The sequence below is a fragment of the Oryzias latipes genome, chromosome 10 (assembly GCF_053564925.1).
Source record: "Oryzias latipes strain Hd-rR chromosome 10, Olatipes_Hd-rR_3.1".
In the NCBI taxonomy this organism is placed as follows: domain Eukaryota; kingdom Metazoa; phylum Chordata; class Actinopteri; order Beloniformes; family Adrianichthyidae; genus Oryzias; species Oryzias latipes.
Genome location: NC_136246.1, coordinates 16,555,196 through 16,568,496, shown reverse-complemented (window position 1 = coordinate 16,568,496; position 13,301 = coordinate 16,555,196). Strand labels below are relative to the sequence as shown.

General features: G+C 43.7%; 1 long non-coding RNA gene across 1 annotated transcript; it reads left to right on the top strand.

Annotated features, from left to right (window-relative positions):
• Window positions 1-440: 440 nt before the first annotated feature.
• On the top strand, window positions 441-840 carry LOC144994725 (uncharacterized). The gene is made up of 2 exons (XR_013658332.1): window positions 441-576; window positions 655-840. It is a non-coding gene; the product is annotated as an uncharacterized LOC144994725 (long non-coding RNA).
• The last annotated feature ends 12,461 nt before the right edge of the window (window positions 841-13,301 follow it).

The following is a 13,301-nucleotide window of genomic DNA, read 5'->3' as shown; positions in this document are numbered from 1 at the left end:
TCAAGATGTCATCCAGACATGTTTGGATTATAATATTAACACTTAAATAAGATTCAGCATGTATAAAAATAAAAATTCATGTAGCGTATTGTTGGCTACCTGACGATTTCAATGTAGCATTTTGTCTTATAATGACGGTTTCCTTTGAATGGGGACAGAAGCAGTGCTGATCTGATGGATGAATTTTGTATAACAATGTTGCCATAGTAATTTGCAGAAAGCTTGTGTTTAAATTAACACACTCTTAATAAGAAAAACCCTTCAATGCATTATAAGGATTTTTTTATCATTATTATTATTATTTATAAGGCAGACGTTTTGAATAAGCCAACAAAAAGAGTCAGCAGCATTTTAAAACATTTGTTGCCCAAAACAAAGTGAAGGCGCCTTCTGTTTGACAAAAGTCCTCTTTTAATCTTAATAAATATTAATTTTAGTGTCACGGTGCCTCGGTCAGCCCCGCCCCCTCAGCTCTGCTCCTGACTTCCACCAGCTGTGACCACTTCATCTCATCAACCTGCCTACACTTAAGGAGATCCAGCCCATTCATCGACGCCAGTTCGTTAACTCCTAACGGTGACTACGCCTGGTCAGCCTGCTCAAGTCCCATGTCTTTGTCCTGCCTTGCTCTCATGTTCTGCCTCTCTGTCTCAGGATTTACCCAACGAAGGTCACCTGTGTGGAAGTCTGCCGTCACTCACCTGCCGTCCTGAACCGAGCTCGGAGCACTCCAGCCGCAGTGATCCCTCCAGCCTCGCCACGAGCCACGTCTGGATTCCCTCCTGTCAATGGATTACTCTCATCAACCCCTCCTGTGATTAAAACTCACTTACCAAGTCACTTACCTGTCTGATCATTCTGAGTTCCAGCGTCTGGGTCTGTCTCGCCTGAAAACCATGACAGAACGAACTGGCCAAAATCCAGACCCAGCTGACTCAGATGATCTGCGCCACGCCGTGAGCCAACAAGGAATCTTCCTGGGACGCCAAGCTGACGCTCTATCCCAAATCGCTTCGGCTCAACAAGACCTTTTTCGGCGTCTGTATGGTATGTCGCAAACATTATCAGAAATCACCAGTCAAGCTTCCATTCCTGCTCCTACAGTTCCGGCCGCAACATCCGGCAACAACCTTTCTTCCGCTGCCGTCATGACACCTGAGAACTTCCGTCTCCAACCGGAACCTTTCCACGGCGACACGGAAGCCTGCGGAGGGTTTCTCCTTCAATGCCAGTTACTTTTTCAGCAAGCACCACGATACTACCTTTCCGATCACAGTAAGATCACGCTAATCATCAATTCACTTCGCAGTAAAGCGCTACAATGGGCTCAGGCTTTCCTATCCGCCAATCCTATATCCCACCTACCTTTTGAACGATTCATAGATGAATTCAAATTGGTGTTTGATCAGCCCCGTAAGCAAGACGAAGCAGCACGCAAACTTCTTACACTCCGACAACGTAACCGCTCCGTTAGCGAGCATATCATTGACTTCCGCATCCTGGCTGTGGAGGCTGGGTGGTCTGACCCAGCGCTCCGAGGGGTTTTTTACCAGTCCCTCAATGAAGCCATCAAAGATCATCTATGTACCCAGCTGGAAGCTAACACTTTTGAGGAATTAGCTGCTGCCGCCTTACGTTCCGATATCAGGCTACAGGAACGTAATGTGAGTCGGAGCCATGCTGCCAAGAAGGCTACTACGCTAACACCCCTCGTCACTTCCATGGACTGTAAACCCGTTCTCCGGTCAGAGACTCCTTGCACTATTCCAGAAGAACCTATGCGTATCGGGCATTCAAAAATCACAGCCGAGGAGCGGCTAAGACGTCGCAACGAAGGTGCGTGTTTCTATTGTGGTGAAACAGACCATCAGATTAACCGATGCTCCCGTCGTTTAGACTCCAGAACCCCTCTGCTAAGAGACCGGCCGCGGGGGGACCGTTCCGCTTCGCTTAAGGATTTTTTGTTTGTCCCGGTCAAGTTATGTCATCAATCCAGAATTTTGGACTTTCAGGCGCTGGTCGACTCTGGCGCTGAACAGAGTCTAATCGATCAGAGTATCGTTGATCGTTTAACTTTACCCACCGAACAACTCCCATCTCCTGTCCATGCTGCTGGTTTAGGGGGACAGCATTTGTCCGTTATTTCACACCGTACCAAACCTGTTTTGCTTGTTACCTCCGGGAACCACCGCGAGTTCATTCAGTTTTTTGTCACTCGCACACCCCAGACTCCTGTCGTTTTGGGGTTCTCGTGGCTTAGACTCCATAATCCCCATCTTGATTGGAGCCGTGGTAATATCATGGGGTGGAGTGACTTTTGCATGGGTCACTGTCTCCAATCTGCGTTATCCTCCGTTTCCACGCCCTTGAGCTGTGAACCCGAAAATATTGATCTTTCTAATATTCCGGATTGTTACCATGATTTAAAACTCGTGTTCAGTAAATCGAAGGCTTCCTCCTTACCACCTCACAGACCTTATGATTGTGCCATCAATCTTCTCGAGGGCGCCACCCTTCCCAAGGGAAGATTGTTTAACCTTTCGGGCCCCGAAAAGAAAGCTATGGAGCTTTACATTCAGGAGGCCCTAGCTCGGGGTCACATTCGTCCTTCCTCTTCCCCAGCCGGGGCCGGGTTTTTCTTCGTCGAGAAGAAAGACAAATCACTCAGACCCTGTATAGATTTCCGTGAACTGAACCAGATAACAATTAAAGATAAATATTCTCTCCCTCTCATCAGCTCGGTTTTTGATTCCATTCAGGAAGCACGCATATTCTCAAAACTCGACCTTCGTAATGCCTACCACCTCGTGCGAATGAGAGAAGGAGATGAATGGAAAACCGCGTTTAACACTCCGTTAGGACACTTCGAATATCAGGTTATGCCGTTTGGTCTAACCAACGCACCCGCCACCTTTCAACGCTTGATCAACGACGTACTCAGAGATTTTTTGAATCAGTTTGTATTCGTGTACCTGGATGACATCTTGATTTACTCCAAAGATCCCAAGAACCATCAGAACCATGTGCGTCTAGTCCTTCAGAGGTTAGCCGAAAATCAGCTATTCGTAAAGGCCGAAAAATGCCAGTTCCACTCTACCAGCATTCCTTTCCTCGGGTACATTTTTGAAGCTGGCAGTATTCGTCCAGACCCTGCCAAGATAACTGCCGTTTCCCAATGGGAACCTCCCTCGTCACGCAAAAAGCTCCAGCAATTCCTTGGCTTCGCCAATTTCTACCGTCGATTTATTAGGAATTACAGTTCAATTGCTGCGCCCCTCACTCGTCTCACATCAACTTCAAAACCGTTTCTCTGGGATACCACGGCTCAAGCTGCTTTCAGCACCCTGAAGAAACTGTTTGTCTCAGCCCCAATCCTCATTCAACCGGACGTTTCCAGGCAATTTGTGGTGGAGGTTGACGCCTCCGACTCCGGTGTAGGGGCCGTTTTGTCCCAACGAGAGGAGTCATCAGGAAAGCTTAAACCTTGTGCCTTTTTTTCAAAGAAATTATCACCCGCAGAACGCAACTATGATGTGGGCAACCGGGAGCTCCTGGCAATAAAACTGGCTCTCGAAGAGTGGCGTCATTGGCTGGAGGGAGCGGCTCAACCTTTCATAGTCTGGACTGACCATAAAAATCTGGAATACCTGCGCTCTGCCAAACGACTCAACTCCCGCCAAGCCCGCTGGTGTTTGTTTTTTGACCGGTTTAACTTCTCCATCACTTACAGACCCGGCAGCAGAAATATCAAACCGGACGCCCTCTCACGCCAATTCTGTGACACTGAACAGTCCAAGACGACCACCAGCATTCTCCCTGATACCTGCATCATTGGCAATCTGACCTGGGACATCGAAACCAGAGTTATTCAGGCGCAAGGTGAGGAACCTGATCACCCCACTCCTCCTAACGGCACTCTTTATGTCCCCACATCTGTCAGATCTGCAGTAATCACCTGGGCCCATACCTCTCGCATCGCCTGTCATGGAGGAGTCACCCGTACTCTCCATCTTATACGGAGGCGCTTTTTCTGGCCCTCCATGAACAAGGACGTCAGAGAGTACATCGCCGCCTGTACCACCTGCGCACGCTCCAAAACCTCTAACTCTCCACCTGCGGGGTTATTGCAGCCTCTTCCCACGCCTAACCGTCCCTGGTCTCATATCTCCATCGATTTCGTCACGGGCCTTCCCATGTCTCAGGGTAACTCTATCATCCTCACCGTAATTGATCGATTCTCCAAGTTTGTCCATTTCATACCTCTCCCTCAGTTGCCCACAGCCTCTGAAACAGCGGAGGTTCTGGTAAACCACGTCTTCAGACATCACGGCATCCCAGCTGACATTGTGTCCGACCGCGGACCCCAATTTATCTCACAAGTCTGGAAGGCCTTTTGTTCTGCCCTAGGTGCCACCGTCAGTCTAACATCTGGGTACCATCCCCAATCGAACGGTCAAGCAGAACGGGCCAATCAGGAGCTGGAAGCTGCCCTCCGCTGCCTAGCCGCCCAGAACACCTCTGACTGGTCTACATACTTGGTCTGGATCGAGTACGCCCACAACACGCATCCCTCCTCTGCCACAGGTGTGTCCCCCTTTGAAGCGTCACTTGGTTATCTGCCTCCTCTGTTTCCATCCCATGAATTAGACCTCACCGTGCCATCTGTTCAAGACCACCTCCAACGTTGCCAGCGCATATGGCGCCAAACCCAAGAGGCTCTCCGTCGCTCCAAGGACAATAACTGCCGTACTGCCAACCGCCACAGGGTGGCTGGTCCCGCTTACCAACCAGGCCAGAGAGTATGGTTGTCGTCTAAAAACATCCCGATCCAGGCCACGTCACGCAAGCTGGCTCCCCGTTACATTGGACCATTCACCATTGATCGCATCATCAATCCCTCATGTGTCCGTCTTCATCTTCCGGCAGCTCTCAAGGTTCATCCATCCTTTCACGTTTCCCAGATCAAGCCTGTTGTGGACAGTGATTTGTGCCCCCCTTCCGCTTCCCCACCACCCGCCCGGCTCATCGACGACGCTCCGGCGTATACCGTCAGCCGCGTTTTGGACGTCCGGCGCCGGGGGCGCGGCTATCAGTTCTTGGTGGATTGGGAGGGTTATGGTCCTGAGGAGCGGTCTTGGATCTCCCGTTCCCTCATTTTGGACCATTCCCTCATTTCCGATTTCTACCGCGCCCACCCGGACCGTCGGCCTCGACCGCCCAGAGGCGGTCGTTAGGGGGGGGGTACTGTCACGGTGCCTCGGTCAGCCCCGCCCCCTCAGCTCTGCTCCTGACTTCCACCAGCTGTGACCACTTCATCTCATCAACCTGCCTACACTTAAGGAGATCCAGCCCATTCATCGACGCCAGTTCGTTAACTCCTAACGGTGACTACGCCTGGTCAGCCTGCTCAAGTCCCATGTCTTTGTCCTGCCTTGCTCTCATGTTCTGCCTCTCTGTCTCAGGATTTACCCAACGAAGGTCACCTGTGTGGAAGTCTGCCGTCACTCACCTGCCGTCCTGAACCGAGCTCGGAGCACTCCAGCCGCAGTGATCCCTCCAGCCTCGCCACGAGCCACGTCTGGATTCCCTCCTGTCAATGGATTACTCTCATCAACCCCTCCTGTGATTAAAACTCACTTACCAAGTCACTTACCTGTCTGATCATTCTGAGTTCCAGCGTCTGGGTCTGTCTCGCCTGAAAACCATGACATTTAGACTGTAAAAAAGTGTCAACAATCTGTTACATATAGCTCAGTCCAATCCATGTTATGAAAAAAAAAAAATATATATATATACAGAGCCAGTAATTTTATATACTATTAAGATGTATCCACACAAAATCTGCTTTGATCCGTTCTTTGTCCTGACCATACATTAAGCATTTACTTACAGTGGAGCCTTGATCAGATGGAGAGCAAGAGGAAAAAGCACAACAAAGACAAAAAACCATTTGCCAGTGATAAGAACAGTTGGACGAAAGAGAAACACAGAGTTAATGGCTGCAAAACAAGATAAACATAATGGAAAGAAAAGAGACCAAAGCTCCCTGTTACATTAAGAGATGTATCCCAACAGCCTATGCCCACAGCAGCAAGACCAAAGGGGCTGGCTTGGAGTTGCCTGAGCCATCTCTGTGAGTTTCATCAAAAAGGAAAGGTGTCAGTGCAATTCCAAAGCTGCAGAGAGCATCTACTACCTGATTCCAAAAGTAAGGAACTATCTGCCCTGCAGTTTACTGAAGAGTTCCATTGAAAAATAAAAGAACATGTTCATAATGCAATAATTTTTAATGATGATATTCAATAACAATTCTGTTTTTGTTGCATGATAAGTAATAATAATTGGTGCAATGCTGTAATAACATCTTTTGATGGGCTCCATTTGGCACTCAATTTTCCTAATTGATAATAATCAGTGAGTGTTCCATTTGTGTCGCATGATGTGTGTTGTTCAATGAGGATTTTTGCAATGGTGTATCAATAGGTTTTGATCGTAGCAACTAAGAACTTTGTCTTTGTTATTTGATAAATATTCTGAGCTTTTTAATAATATTAAATAATGTTAAGGACCAAAGAAAATTGTAAGGAAAAAAGTAAATCAATACAGAGGTTGGATTATGTAAATGTGCTTCTTCCCCACTCCCTTTGTGGCAATTAATCAATTAGACAATCGTTACATGTAATGGATTTTATGTGACACATGTGTAAAATGAAGCTGTAGACTATTTTGTCCAATGAAACTTTCAAGGTTTTAGTGTAAGTGCAAATAAATACTTATTAATGATTTGGATTTGGAGCGGACTGTACAGGTGGAACCCAAACTTCGTCTAACCTTAGCCAGGCTACTGCAAGCCCGTGACCCTGAAAGGGTTATAGCAGGCCAAGAAAATGGATGGATGGATGGATGGATGGATGGATGGATGGATGGATGGATGGATGGATGGATGGATGGATGATTTATAGCAACTACAATGTCAAAAAGATAGCATAAATTTATTTTATTTATTTTTCAATTAATTTGGGAAATTATCTGAAATAGATTTGATTTGTCAATTCATTCTCTTTTTATTGAATTTTTCCCAAATTTTTCAATCAGTCAGTCAGTCAGTCAGTCAGTCAGTCAGTCAGTCAGTCAGTCAGTCAGTCAGTCAGTCAGTCAGTCAGTAACACAATGGAGGCTAGTCAATATGGGAGGTTTCACAGTTGTTTCCAAGACTTATACACTAAAAACAGTAATAATGTCAGTTTTATTTTTGATTGTTTTTGTGACAAAAATGAATAAAGTCGTAAAGTCAGAAAGATATCTCGTTTCACTCTTTTTGAATCTTTATTTCCTTCAGGGGTTGCCTTTGCAGATCATCTTCCTCCATTTACCCCATCACCTTCTCTGACATCAACTCACTTCATGTTCTCGTAAATAGCATCCATAAATCCCATCTTTGGCCTCTTGCTCATCTAACAATCCAACAATATCCATGGTTCTATCTTTGGTGATCTTATTTCATCTTCTTTTCAATTTTTTCTCTAGTATATTCCCAGACTGACAGACCAAAAAAAAAGACTAGAAAGTTACTTTAAATTGAAGCGTTTTGCTAATTAAGGTGAAGCTTGTTTTACAGTTCCCCCATCCCTTAAAGCTCCAGCTGTGTGTTTTCTAGAAAGGACGCTTTATCATTTGCACTTCCCCCACATGCAGCAGGCATCGCTCCCCACTCTGTCATTGGCACACTCCCATCTCGTGTTTTAAATTGTTGGAGGTGAAGAATAGAGCTATGCTGAGCTTGTTTGTTAACGATACAACACCCTCATGAGTTTATGCTGGCAGCGTGCCTCGGCACAAGTGCTGTGGCACACCACACCAGAAAACTGGAAGTGAACCCACTCTTGTTTTTGAACATTCATATTTATTTAGTCTTCTTAAGTCCTTTACCCAGCAGTCATTAGCCTGTGAGTCCAGCAGTTTCCTGTTAGCTACTTAGACTAATTATTTCAAACTTGCTCTTTGGGTTTTAATTTGTTTCCAACAGACAATATAAATGAGGCCCTTCCTCTGTTGACATCCAGATGATTGAGTGTTGCTCCAACATGCAGCTGTTCTGAATTTTCAGGGTTTCCCACATCTCTGTCATTTAAAGATCCACTTCATTGAAAATCATGTTTTGGGTGTTTTTAACATGTTCCTGTGGCATTTTTCTCATGATGTAGGACATTGTACAATTAAAATTGTATTTCCAAGCATATCCGACTTGTTTTTTTCTCATCTGAGCTGGCGTCTGGCTCAGAACTATATGGTTTGGAAGCTCCAATGTCACTCACCATTTTCTTGCACAGGTAATGTAAGGCTGGGGGTTTGAGGGGCTGTAAGCTAGCGGGAGAGAGTGTAGACAAAGGGATGATGGGAAATTGGACTGCCCACAACTTAGAGGCAAATTTCTAATGAACTACTGTGGCTCTGCAGAAACCATGTCATTGAAAACAACACAGGTTTTATTCTAATTTATTCTTTTTTATTTTGGCTAAAAACATCATAATCATAATTAAAAGACTACTGAAAACACTTTTAAAATAGATCAAAAGATGACTGGAGTGGGACTTGAACGTGTGCTGACTGGACAACAATGTACGAGTGTTGTTTATATCATAGGATGGCTATGATATCACAAAAGCTATTGACACCCTGTCAATAGTCAACAGCACATGTGCCACACACATAAAACATTTGTTCACGCAGACGCAAGATGAAAGTACAGTTTTCTGTTAGAGATAGAAAATGTGCATCACTGGAAACCATCTGAAAATGGAAGGCATGGAGACAATTAGAGAAAGCACTCTCTAAAACACCCGGGCTTCCAAATTTCACTGTCCACTGTATGATGCTTTCTTTTGCCATTAACAAAAATGTCCATATTCTGGCTTCAACTCTAACCCTAAAAAAAAAGAGCTATGACATTTTCAAAGACTGGTTCTCACTTTTCACAGCACTTAGATATAAAAGATGCACACGTCCACTTGCTATTGCTGGAGACCTAAAGCAAGACGCTTTTTTCCCTACGTTGCATGATGGGTGGATCAGGTGGCTGCCCTTTGTGGACAGCAGTTGATAGCTTTCGCTTTATTCTAGCCCCATGCTATTGTTTAAATAATCCATTGAAGCTCTTAAGGTGGCCAAAGACAACTTTGAAAGACTTATAAACCTTTAATAATAACCGGGATGATAGTGTATCCGTCTGATGGGAGTGTGGAATTATACATAAATGATAAGATCTTGCTTGAAACCATTTCCAGCTCACTGGGTGTGAGGCTTTCAGCAAGCCGCCTGCAGAATATTCAATTTGAAAATTGGCAATTCTGATGCACATAATGCCGCTCTACTGAGTATTTCTACCAAAACCTTGAATCATCTTTTTATTGGTCACAATGGTCTACAGTTCGATATTATCATTCACACACAAAGACAAATCAAGCCGAGGACAAACTCCTTTTAAAGCTCAAAATACCGCCAAGGGTATTTGTGTTTGCACAGGGTTTAGCTGTGGGGGAGGAAAACAGTTGTCGGTTGTCAGAAATCTTTGACGATGAATAAATATGATGAAGGGCCTTAATTATGTGATTACTGGCTTGCAAGCTGTATCACTGAATATAGACGTAAGCACAGCAGGGAGGTGTGGAACTCCCACACCCCTCAAGAAGAAGCAGTGACAGGTCTTTTCTTTTTTTTTTTTTTTTGAACGGAACATTTGTACAATCTTAAACTTTGTACATGTATATTTTAATCTGATGAAAAGCAGCAGATTTTTCTTTTTCTGCAAACACTGAATTGGTAGGAGGTCCAGTCATCGTGTGGGAAATAAGTTCTTCCTTTCTTAAGAGGGTTCTTCTAGCAGTAATTAAGACTTACTCCAGTGAAGAAAACAATATCTAGCAAAAAAAAACTTGTTTTATTTTAAAGACTTTGACTGTCATCTAATCTTTTTATACGTGGCTGCTAAACCATTTTACCCTTCTTGAGAGCACTTCAGGTAGAGATGTCTGCTCTGTTAACTGCAATTAAATCGATGGATCTTGAAAGCTTAAACTGAAAAGAGATTCAGCACATTTCTAAGTAAACATTCAGCATCTCTACTACATCAGAGTAAACAATGTTGAGATGTCTCACAAAAAACTGAAGGACCTAGCTGTGTGAGTCCATCCATTTTCTTGAGCGGTTTCATCTCCCTTCAGGGTCACGGGGCTGCCAGAATCTTTGGGTGAAGATGGGGCACACCCTGGATAGGTCCCCAACCTGTCGCAGGGCCACACATTCATACACCCAGTCACACTCACAGTCACACCTAGGAACAATTCAGAGCAGGGGTCACCAACCCTGTTCCTTGTGGGATACCACCCTGCTTGTTTTGCATCTAACCCTGCTTCAGTAGATGCTGATTAGCTGGACTGAATCAGCCCAGTTTGACTGAACCCACCTGATCCAGGTGAGCAGCAATTGGTGAAGCAGGGCGGCGGCCTACGAGGAACAGGGTTGGCGACCATTGATTTAGTGTAATCAAGCAACCCATGAAGCATGTTTTTGGACTGTGGGAGGAAGCCAGAGTGCCTGGAAAAAAAAACATGCATACACAGGAAGAACATGTAAACTCCACACAGAAGGGTCTCAGCTGGGATTTGAACCTTCTTGCTGTGAGGCGAGAGCATTAACCACTGCGCTGCCATGCAGTGCTTGCTGTGTGGGTTATTTCATCAGTGAAATCTGCTGAGATTTGGATTCCTACTCGAAGTTTTGTACTGCGACATGCTTTGGTACCTGACATTTACACAGTCATTGCACACAGTCAAGGACTTAAAAGCTTACATAAGGCAACGCCTGGGCCACATCTCCTTTTTAACAACTAGCTTCCACTTTGTGTTTTTTATTTAATTTTTTTTTCTTATTTAGTTCATAATTTAAGTCTTAACATTTTTTTAAAAAGAGAAAGTTATGAGGAAAGATCATCACTCTAGCAGCCAAAAAAAAGGTAAATGGCATATACTCACATACTTATTTACTACCTTCTCATTAGGTCCAAAGCACTTTACAGTTCACCCATCCACACACACATTCACGCACTGATGGCAGCAACCCCGGTCACCAACCTATAACCAGCAGGAGAAATGTCGGCTTCAGTGTCTTGCCCAAAGATACTGACACACGAGCGGTCAGGGTGGTAACCGAGCCGGTAATCTTCCAATTTGAAAGTCAACCGCTCTACCTCTGCACCATGGCTGTCCTATGAAACATACCTTTACTTAGGATTCCATGAATCATTATGACTATAATGGAATTGCATTATTATAATAATAATGCAGTCTTTTCTGATCATTGTTACAATCCACCCATTTCATCCACTACTATGAGATATTTTTTTACCATCATCTGTACTGTGACATCCAACAGAACAAGATGATTAACCACAGTTTCTATCAGCTTCATTCAATACTCCATAATATTTTAAAATCCAAAATAGTTGCATCCCAAGTAATTACTTGCGTCTACAGCTGCAATAAACAGTCAAACGAAGTGAATAAACAGGGGGTGTAACGACTAATCGACTTAATCGATTATATCTGTACAATCCAACCAGAATGGATTTGCCATTGATTCTTGTTTACTTGCTTGAACACATATCTGAACACATTTTTTTTTACTTATTGAATTTTTTGCAAAAAATTAAAAAAAGGAATCTGGAAAACTTCACTTGCACTGTTCCCAGGTATTCATCTCTGATTCACACTGGTTAAAATTTTGGCCAAAGATGTCCTGGATTGATTTTAGGTCAGTGAATTGGATTGTTCAAAGTGAATCAACTATGAGCCACATCTGCAACCACAAGTTATGATATGAATCCAATCAATGTCAAAATGAACCTTTGAACCCCAAGAACACACAGTTGTAAGTAAAGTTCAGCAGTGAAGTTTTCATGCATGTCAGCCAATAACTTTGAAGAATTACTCATAAATAATTTAAAAAAAATCACTTATAAGCATGGCATGAAAAAAAGGTTTTGCAACAGAAACAAAGAAGCATTTTCTAAACTATGTTCATACAACGTTGACTTAACATGGAACTCCCCATTGATTTTTTTTTTTTTTTTCTCTGTTCAGCTCTTTCACACTCTAATCAGACGAACAAAACAACGGCACAGGTGCTCACTGAAGATACTGGCAGCTCCATTAAGTATTTAACAACAATGGTGCACCGAAGAGGATGTATTCCTGTTCGAGGGTAACCTACTTATCACCACAGTATGAATGCAAATGCTGCTGTTTACTACTCTGTGCTTGCATGTTTAAAACATCAGTTATATTCACACATCTGTCAAACACACTCAGGCCTCCAGTATGGAGACTTGTTTATTGTAAAAAAACAACAAAAAAAAAATCATCTGAGGTATTTATTGTGGTATTACTTATTGTCCTCCTCTCACGGGTCTGTTTGTTTATTTTTTCAATGCAATGCATGCCCTTTAAAATTTGTATCTGGGAATTTTTTTTGTTTGTTTTTTTTTGTTTTGACAGAAACACAAATCATTCCATCTCCTTTCCCCCCACAAACCACAAAAGCTATTTTTTTTATTTTTTTTTATTTAGCTTAAATAGAGAAATCACTGCGTGCCACAGTCACATTGCTCAGATGTGTAACCTTGCTCCCTGTCGCGGAACGAGCCTTCTTCATATGAAACAAGCTCTATTACCCTTTTTTGTTGGACCACATTACCTCGGGATACGAGCTTGGTTTGGCCTGGTTAACCGTCAATGATGCAGTTTAGCCCCTTTCTTTTTCTCGCTCCCCTCGTCCTCGTCCCTTCCCCTCATGCCGGAGGAGGGAGTATAATTGAGAAATCAGAGGGGCCTTCTCCGCCTCCTAAAAGTCATTTGCTTACATAGTGTTTTCCTACAGCAATCATAAGCTTAGCGGCTTAGCTGTATTTGTACTTGAAGATTGTGTGGCTGTTTGCCGTCTTATCCTGACAGCAACTGTGAAGGAGAGTATAAATTTTCACAGACAGATCCATTTGTTGTACGATTCTGTCAGTGGAAGGCTGTGATTAAAATTATTTTCGGCAGAGAGACATTTTTAGGGGAAAAACTTGAAAATACATAAACAGCCAGCCCATGACAAAATAACGGGGTGTCAATCCTTTCTCCGGAATAACTGAGCACTTGAACAGAATGGGCGGAACACAAACCTAGACCACCATAATGGAAAAATAGATTCCTGAGCAAAAATCTTCTGTAAGAGTAGAACTTTCAGAATTCAAGATTTTT